The sequence below is a fragment of the Eptatretus burgeri genome, chromosome 1, assembly GCF_056783735.1.
Source record: "Eptatretus burgeri isolate ZD-2024b chromosome 1, Ebu_testis_v1, whole genome shotgun sequence".
Taxonomy (NCBI): Eukaryota; Metazoa; Chordata; class Myxini; order Myxiniformes; family Myxinidae; genus Eptatretus; species Eptatretus burgeri.
This window is the reverse complement of record NC_140961.1, coordinates 104,253,132-104,263,131: the sequence shown is the minus strand read 5'-3', so window position 1 is coordinate 104,263,131 and position 10,000 is coordinate 104,253,132. Positions and strand designations below refer to the sequence as shown.

General features: G+C 41.1%; 1 protein-coding gene and 1 long non-coding RNA gene across 3 annotated transcripts in view; one reads left to right on the top strand and one right to left on the bottom strand.

Annotated features, from left to right (window-relative positions):
- The window catches only part of LOC147035094 (uncharacterized), a 382,679-nt gene that overhangs the window by 168,268 nt on the left and 204,411 nt on the right, over positions 1-10,000 (top strand). The gene's annotated exons all lie outside the window — the stretch shown is intronic.
- LOC147035096 (uncharacterized) overlaps positions 1-10,000 on the bottom strand; it is a 26,750-nt gene that overhangs the window by 15,815 nt on the left and 935 nt on the right. Inside the window, exons 1-2 of one of the 2 annotated variants that reach the window (XR_015061340.1) lie at positions 9,350-10,000; positions 6,914-9,199 (exon numbers count right to left, since the gene is read on the bottom strand). The exon at positions 9,350-10,000 is cut by the window's right edge and continues 935 nt beyond it. This is a non-coding gene — a long non-coding RNA (uncharacterized LOC147035096). Of the gene's footprint in view, positions 1-6,913 lie in introns of both variants that reach the window. The other variant, XR_015061339.1, reaches the window with a different exon arrangement.

Genomic DNA, 10,000 nt, shown 5'->3' with positions numbered 1-10,000 from the left:
GAAATTTCTCCCTTCAGATTTATTTTTATTATGACATATTGTTCGAATTACCTGTTCTAATTCTACCACTGGGTCTCATGAAGTAGGTACACTGCGCATTTGTCAGCCTCGTGCATCGGAATTACCAAGAGGGAACCGGGAGTGGGAATTTGGCTTCTGTGAACGGAATAAATCCAGATCGAATTTCGGGTTTTCCACATTAAAGATCAGCCCGGGGTATCTTTCGGAAAGAGGATGTCATTGTGTACCGTGACGAAGGACAGCCTGGTCTTGTACCGCTGTTGAGGGCTGGTAGGATAGCCTCGACGAGGGGTATCCAGACTCGAGCCTGGTTTAGAATCCCGACTCAACTATAAACTGCCATCCTGGTGTCTCACAGGCAGGGTGATTCATCAATGTGTGTGTGTGTGTGTCGTCCCGATCGGATGGACGTTAAAACGAGCGTCCCATCTGCTGGCGTTCATTAGTGGATGTTAAAGATCCTTTGTGTAGAGTCGGCGAGCTATCGCCGGCACTCTGTCCAAATTACAAAATAACCCACAGGGAAAGTGTGCCAGTGCCTCAGCCAATGATTCTACCCACGCCTTTGTGCTGCATTCAAAAGAAGAAGAGAAGGAGAAGCCGTCGGTGGATGTTGAAGATCGCGGAGTGTTTTTCACGAAGAGTTGGTGAATCAGCACCAGTACCCTGAACAAGTGACAAATTCCTGATATGACTGACTGCTGCGTTTGTTTGTTTGTCTATCTATCTATCTATCTATCTATCTATCTATCTATCTGTCTATCTATCTGTCTATCTATCTGTCTGTCTATCTATCTATCTATCTGTCTATCTATCTGTCTATCTGTCTATCTATCTGTCTGTCTATCTATCTATGAGTCTGTCTATCTATCTATCTGTCTGTCTGTCTATCTGTCTATCTATCTATCTGTCTGTCTGTCTATCTGTCTGTCTGTCTGTCTATCTATCTCTCTGTCTGTCTGTCTGTCTGTCTTCGCCGGAATTTTTTTTTTTTTGAATTTTTCACGATGAATGTTTACAATCTATTGATGATTGATCGAGAAACAAAACCATTGTAATGTATTGTTGGGTCAACCAGACGTATATCTGGCTGTAAAAGGTGCAGAATCCCATCCTATCGGAAAGCATATGCAATTAGTCGGGTCTGTGAAGCAGACTCGATTACAAATCGTTTTGGACTCTACAACAGTGCCAAAATCACGTGCATCATAAATCAGATAGAAGACAGAAACGGTGAGATATGAACATTGTGGAATATGTGGATTATTTATATAAAATGCAACTCAAAACAACAATATCACAAATGTCGACAACATGGAATAACAATGAACATGTACAGGAATGATGATATAATGAAGGATTCATGTCATTGTTACAGGGAGTGTTACATTAGAAACTGTGGAGGTACTAGTCACTCGACTTTGGGAGCTTTCATCATGGTGCTAATAGTAAGCGATGGGATGAAATCAGACATGTCAAAGAAACGTGATCACCTTGGCAGAAAGAAATATGCCCAAGATATGGTCAGACACCAATGGTAATAAAACGCCTGTATCACAGGTCGACCATGATATGTAGTGTAGTTGATAGTAGAAAATCGTGCAAATTATGATACAAGCATCAAATTTGGCATTTCTGTTCTGCAGGGCTTTCTGATCAAATCTGCCCAATTGGCCATTTGAAAATCCAAATTTTGAAAAATTTGATTAAAAAAAAAAAAACTTCAAAAAAATTTGAAGTCACAGCTGGCTGAAATTCTTGAAGCGCAAGTGAACATCCCAGACAGAGAACCAAGGGGAAATGCAGTCATTATTGATGGCTCAGCACTTATCAATGCCCTCCCTCCATGCACTTCAAAGATATTTGATGACAATGTGAAAGAAGGCATCATCCCAAAGGTGGAATCCCATGGTGCCAGGAACGAGAAGGTGGACGTAGTGTTTGATGTGTACAAGAAGTCAAGTCTGAAGTCCGAGGCAATGTCGAAAAGGGGGAAAGGAATCAGAAGAAGAGTGACAGGAACCAGTAAGACCCTAAGTAACTGGAGAAGCTTTCTTCGAGATAACAGCAACAAGACTGAGCTGTTTCACTTCCTTGTGGAAAAGATGTGTGAAGCACAGATGACAAGTGCAGTCATTGTCACAAAAGGAGAAGGTGCCATTAGCAACACAAGGAAGTCACTGGATGCTGTGTCTCCATGTTGTCATGAAGAAGCTGACACTCGAATATTTGTACACGCCAGGGATGTAACGACGGATGGGAGCAAGTCCATTATCATTAAGGCTAATGACACGGACGTACTAGTCATAGCAATATCTGAACTGCCATCCTTACAGGAACTAGGTCTTGAGAACATGTGGATTGCCTTTGGCCAAGGAGCCAAGGTGCGATGGATTCCAGTCCATGAGGTAGTTTCTGCAAAGGGCCTGAGAAAGCGAGAGGGATCCCATACTCCCATGCGTTCACTGGATGTGACGTCGTGTCTGCCTTCCGCGGTAAAGGGAAGAAAACTGCGTGGCAGACTTGGAACGCCTTTGATGATGTTTCTGAAACATTCACCAATCCCAGCCAGTATCCAACATTGATTCGTGATCTTGACTTTTTTGAATTTTTTTTTTCGTTAAATTTTTCAAAATTTGGATTTTCAAATGGCCAATCAGGCAGATTTGATTAGAATCCCCTGGAGAACAAAAGTGCCAAATTTGATGCTTGTATCATCATTTGCACGATTCCTCTCAAAAATTGCTGTTATCTGCCCCACTAATGCCAGGAGTGAGTTATTAGCCATTGTTGGACTAGGTCCAAAACGGGGGCTGATGGATTTCGTCTCGACTTTCGTGTGTGTGTGTGTCTGTGTGTGCACGCGCGTGCGCGTGTCTGCAACCATACCTCGGACATGTTTTAACCGATTTTATTTGTACTTGGCGCAAAGACAAAAAATGATGGAATACATGCGCTTGTCAAGTTTTTTTCGACATCAGATACAAGATGGCTGACTCGCGGACATTTTAGTTGTAAAAAAACCCCCAATGTTGAACACGTCCTTAACCATTTCTCTAATATGCATTTGCCGATGTTGTTCAAACTTGGCAAACAGATAACGAATGATGTCTTACATAAGCTGGTCATTTTCTTTCGAGATCAGATCCAAGATGGTCGACTTGTGGCCATTTTGTTACTTAAATGTGCCCCCAACCATTTCTCAGACATGCATGGTCCAATTTTGTTCAAACTTGGCACAAGCACAGGACATGATGGTACATGTACATGACAAGCACATACATATGCCTCTCATTTTATTTTGCAATTCTGATCAAAGATGGCCGACAGGTTGAGTGGTGGCCATTTTAGTTGCACATACATATGGGCAAGCCCTTTAACTCTATACAGCAATATTACTAAAACAATAGGGGCTATTACATTTTATGTATTTTTTTTTGTTTGTTTTCACCAATATTATCAAATTATCTGTGCTGACGGGATGGCCAAGAGGTAAGCCCACTCTCTCTATCTTGGGTTTGAATCCTGACCCAGCTTTAAACTGTAAGCCCAATGTTTCACAGGCAAGATGATTCATCAATGTGTGTTCCGTTCCTCGAGTGGACGTTAAACCAGTGTCCCGTCAGCCAGCATTCTTTTGTTGGACGTTAAAGATCTCATGCTGTCCTTCATGAAGAGTATGCAAGCTATCGCTAGCACCCTGGCGAATTTCCTGACCTAACAAGTCAAACGTCAGGCCTGGCCAACTGGTTCCTGAAGACTCGGGCCAAGCTTCCCCCAGCCAACGGCGCAAGAAAGGTGGGAAAATGGTGGACTTTAAAGAAGATGAAGATTATCATATTATCTCTTTGTCAAATCTGCGATTTAGAATATATTTAGAAATTATCAATCAGTGGATGGAATCCACAAAATGTTTACGAAGGAATTCTAACCACACTGGAAAGCAAGAAGAAGTTGACATTTCAGGTGTCAACCCTTTGTCGGAGCAAAAAAGAAGGGTTATGCCCCGAAAGCTTCTCCTTGGTTCTCATGTTGATTAGCATAACTCATTCAACGTCTTGTTAATTTCATCCACTGTTCTACCTGTCCACCGACGCAGATCAATACAAGACAACAAGTAAGGAGCCTTAGATCAATAATTGTAAATGAAACTGAAATCGTTTACTTATGTAACTCGGGAGGCCTGATAACACGTTTTTAAGACCTTTATACATTAACAAGACATTTAAATTATAATTTCTGTGTTCAACAGATAGCTGTGTATTATAAGCATGGAATGCACATATTTTATTGTTGTGACATTATAGCCTGGCCAAGTAAGCAATGCTTTTATGAAAGAAAATTAATTTAATTGAATGATTCTGTGTTTGTGAATCATTCTGATGTTTATTGAATTGGAGTTTTGGGGGGCTTTTGCACTAACACCAAGACCAAGAGCAATCATAGATTGCAGACCCTCACGAGGACTTGTTTTGTGTGGTGTATTTTGTGAGGCGTTTGTGTACTGGTGTGTTACGTCATTAATAATAAGAGATAACTAGAACTGCCACTTTATAACTGCTGGCAGTGATGACCGGGTACCAAGACATCCCGCTTTGATTTTTCACCTGACCCTGACCCAACATTTTAATTTTTATTCAATTAAATTTAGGATGGGATTAAAATTAATTCAAATTTTTGCTCCTATGTGAGTCTTGATATTGTACACACACACAAAAAAAATTCAAATCAAAGGGAAGACCAAACAGGTACAGTCCTGCATTAGAGTAATCAGAAGGCACCCAAACAAGCAAAAAGCAAAGATGAATTCACCTTTCAGCTGCTCCACTACCCTCATACCCATCCAGGCACAGCCAAGTGAGCCTTATTCAAAAATAAAAAAAGAAAACAGGTCAAAATATTAAATAATTCTGGCTGCCAGACTGTGTCCGATCAATTAGAAATTTAAAACATGTATTCCCCATCATGGCTCCATCAAAATTGTGAAGTTTCACATCGATTGATTAAGTGGTTCCAGAGAAAACATTTAATATATTTCCTAAATTCAATATGGCTACCAAATCATGTGAACGATCAATTATTCTCAACAAACTTGTACACCCATGGCTTGGGGAACATTCGTGTGAAGTTTCCCTTCGATCTGTCCAGCCGTTCTGGAGAAGAGGATTTTTTTTTAGGTTTTAGGGTAAATCCAATATGGCTGCCAAACCATGTGACCTATGACATCATATGTGTGAACCTTTTGTTCCTCATGAATTGACTGTCATACTTGTAAAGTTTCTCATCGGTCAGTTCAGCCACTTCAGAGAAGAAGATTTTTGAAGGTTTAAAAAAAAAAAACAATATGGTTGCCAAATCACGTGACCAATGACATCATCAATTGTTTTTCTGTGGACCATTTTATCCTGAGATGACCCTCAAATTTTTTTTTATACAGATCAAATGTAGCATACGACATGCAATTATGACATCATAATGAAAGCACTTATTGATGTCATAAAAAAATCACACGAGGAGTGCTTGCTGTGTGCCAAGATTCAATTTTTTCCTTGGTGCGGTTTCAGCGAGAGGTCCAAAGTTTTTCCATTTTTCCAACATGGCTGCCACACCATGTGACCTATGACGTCATAATTATCAGGGTCAGTAAACATTCCACATGAGTCGTTGCTCCTATGGTGAAAATTTTGTCTGAATCCGACAAGGGGATGCGGAGAAAAAAACTAAAGCTCTGTGCTGACAAAAAAAAAAAAAACAAACAAACAAACAAGCTGAAGATGTCATGCAGAGCACGATACTTGCAAATTCCATAAAACAAAGTTGACCTAAAAATAATTGGTGGTTGACTTCAATGACCAAATATGCAACTCCTCTTCAAATTTAAAGTCAATCGGATGAAAATTGTACAAATTCAGCCGATGTTGACCTTTTGGTCTATGTTGACCTCAAAAATAATTGGTGGTTGTGGTGAAGAATCACTTTAAATATTCTCGAATCAAGATCCGGATTCAGATATTCACACAATCGAATCAATTAGTCTTTGTCACACACCCAACCTGTCCACCAAGTTTCATCCGAATCCGTCCTTGACGTTGTGAGATATTGTGCTAAATATCCTTCTTATCCCCGTCTCTCAATGGCGAAAAATCAGTTAAAAATTAAATAATTCTCGTTTCCAGATCGAGATTCGGATCTTCACCAAAATTGAATCGATTCTTCCTCGTGGCACTCCCAACCTGTCCACCAAGTTTTGTGTGAATCCGTCCATAACTTTTTGAGATTTGTGCTAAATATAGTTTTTGGCCCCGTCTCTCAACGGTGAAGGATCATTTAGAAAGGATCCGGATCTTCACCAAAATTAAGCGTTGCTGTGCTTGGCCGGTCACCTACACACACAAAATAATTCAGAGCGATTGCTTGAAAACTGTGGCCAAAAATCTTGTGATAAACAGACAAACAGGCAGACAACATACTTCGCCAAAAAAATTTTTTTTCGACAAGTAACCAAGTAAAAAGTAACAAACAGACACGGGTGAAAACCAGACTTGCGTCCACCTTCGGTGGTGCATGGTGACAATAGCCTTGTTCATCATGAAACAGATTAACAGTTATCTTCAGAGAGCTCCACATAATCCAGGTGAGTATAATTTCATGGTTCTGTGCTGTTTTAAAGTTTTAATAATGGCAGAGACTGTGCTGACAGTGTGCTCTTAAAATCATGGAGAAAACTTCAAATTCAACTTATGAATAAGTAGGGAGTGGGGTAAGATTATTGGGAGTAGGGGGTGCATAAAGGGTGGGCGAATGGGGGGGGGAGAACGGAGGTTAAAAATTCTGCCATATCTGCTTATTTAATAAAAAAAAAAGGGTGGTCTCTACGGTCTGCGTTACATACCTTTTTGGATGCCGACACTAAACCGTCAGCTCAAAAGACCCAAGCGGATCCCACAGTGAGTACCCAACGGGGACAAAAACAACATCATTCCAACTCGATGTTTTCTGATGAGCTCAGGAGACCGTTCTCATGCACCACGATCCCCAACCTGACTTTTCGGCCAATATGATCTGACAAGAAACAAATCACTGAGGACAGAGAATGAAGTGTGATTAGCAACATGAACACAAATGTGAAACCTCACTGCGGCTTCTGACAGTGCGTGCGATTTACTGGATGCGCTTTATAGCATGGAAATTCATTTGGACAAATCCTTGATAGGTTTGCACTGATTATTGAGTTATGTTCGTGAGACATGTTCTATAACAACAGCACGGTGTCTGCTCAGCAAAGGACACACACACACACACACACACACACACACACACACACACACACACACACACACACACACACACACACACACACACTTCTCATTCTCATGAAGATGGATGGAGAGATTTTGATCGGATTTTCTGCTCCGCTGGGAATTTTAAACCTCCAGCTGAAAGCTATCCATTAAATCATGCTATAGTTTCCTGCACAACTTCTGTGCTGTTACTTACTGAACTGATTTACCAACTACAATTGTCAAGCCACGAGAAAATCCAACTCCGATGATATTCATACATCAGGGTATATAACGGTGATAGCATATTGTACAAAAATGATAATGTTACTTGTATGTATGTCCAGGACTGGCAGGACAGCCTAGCTGGATGTATGCACACTGACCTCTGAAATCACTTGCCTTGGTTCAAATCCAGACCCAGCTGTAAACTGTCACCCCGGTGTTTGGCATGTAGGGTGAGGCATCAATCCGTGTGCCGTCTCCGATCGGATGGACATTAAGCTGGTCGACCCGACTGCTTGCATTGGTTCCATAATGATGTCTTTGTAATGAGTTGAGAGAGTCATCAAAGGAACCCTGAGCAAACTACAAATTCTTACTACCTTCAATCGAAGCTTGGCACTCCATCTGCTTCCTTGCTTTGCACTCAATATAACTAAAGGATGGAGCACGGACAAACAACACTGGGAAGGTAATGGCAAACCACCCAGTACAACCCTTGCCAAGAAACTGCTTGTGTCTATAGCCCCGAGCATCCCTCTGCCGACACATTGCAACATCCCCCAAATGGTCCATCCTGGCTGGTGTCAACTTGGTGTTTCACAGGTAGTTCTCTGTTGTAGAACCTTTTAAACACCTCCAGTACTTGCTCCCTATAAACTATCTAGATACATACCATTCCGGTTGAGCTGTTTTAAAATGAACAAGGCCTTATGTAGTCTGAGATTTACACCATGGTATTCTGTATAAATCCTCGACGACGCATTATAAAGCACAGCACAACAGCTCCACAAACACGGAATCATCAGGCAGGACGTGCATTCTGCAATGCACATTTCACGGAATGAACAGCACCTTAAAAAAAAAACGACAGCCAAGCCGCCTTGAAGTGATCATTCACCGATTCCAGGAGGCCATAACACAAATGATTGCTTTATACTGGCTGTAATACTGCTGCCATGGCATCTCGAAAGCAGCTATTTTTTATTATTGCTAATACTTTAATGGTGGAATAATTTTCATTTGATATTGCTGGAACAACAAAAGAAAATGAGCTTGGAAGCAGGACAAAAGTAAGTGAAGGAATCGTCATCATTTTTTGGGACAAATGCATGTTGAGCGTGAAACTGAAAAATAATTATCATCGATTGTTATTACAGATTGTTGGACATTTGTCCTTCATTTAAATCCTCTTAATGTATCGATTGGACTCCTTACAAAGGTTCTATATATTTAATGTCTATGTTCTTTAATGACTCGATCATACAGTGCACATATATGGCTATCTATACTAATAAAACACAGGGCTGGAAAGATGGTTTAGAGGTGGCACACTCTTTTCTAAGCTGCCTAGCCTGGGTTTGAATTCCGACACAATTATAAACTGTCATCCTGGTGTTTCACAAGCAGAACGATTCATCAGTGTGTGTGTGTGTGTGTGTGTGTGTGTGTGTGTGTGTGTGTGTGTTGTCGCTCGAACGGACGTGAAATGTGTGTCTTGTCTGCAAGCATTCGTTGGTGGACAATAAAGATTCCATTGTGTCCTTCATGAAGAATAGGAGAGTTATTGCCAGCATCTGAAACCAAATCCCTAATTCTTGCCGTAACCAGGAGAGGGCATTGCATCAGTGGCACAGCTGTGCCCTCAGCCAGTGATGCTACCCCACAGCTTTATGCTGCAAACAAATGAAGAAAAATAATAAAAAAAAACAGAGATGACAATATTGTGTTTTAATAATATAAAATTTTCTGTTTGTACATATACGGACAACTAATATATTAAGCTCATTCTTAACCACTCACTGACTGATATTAATGTTCGGTACCTTTCGGGTGACGTAGAAAGCTGAAATTTCATGTGCCGACGGACATCGAAGCCAATATACCAGGGGAAAAAAATCACAGTGTCGGAAAGCATCTGTAAATGAAAATATAAATTAATTAAAATAAATAAATGCAGGTGAGCGACCCGAGACAATGGGGAAGCACGGTTTGTTCTTGATTACAATGTGTGAGCATAACCCTCTCGTATATGTATATACAATAGGTGGTAGATTAAAAAATTTAATTCCTCGTGTATGTTTGAATAATCGTGTTGCAATTACTGAAAGTAAAGCATACCTGAACTCCGATCCACCGACAAGGTTTTAATTTCCAGGTCAATGGAATACAGCTCTCTCCTCTGGGAAGGCGTTCCTGCATCACGCTTTGCTCAGCTTGACGCCATGGAAACTTCAAGATCATTGGAATCTCTCGGAATGAAGTTGATTCTCTGGGCCTATCACTGGGCCATCACCAATCGATCAGTGGTCTCTATGTCTTCTTCAATCTCCTTTATGGTCTTGCACCCTCTGCCCTCTCCGTGCTTTGTCCACCCCCCCCCCCCGACCCAGAAGTCTGCAGGATGTACACAATCCACCAGCAACCCCCTCCTTGTGAAACTGCCTAAATCCAGAGCCACTGCTCACCTCCATTCA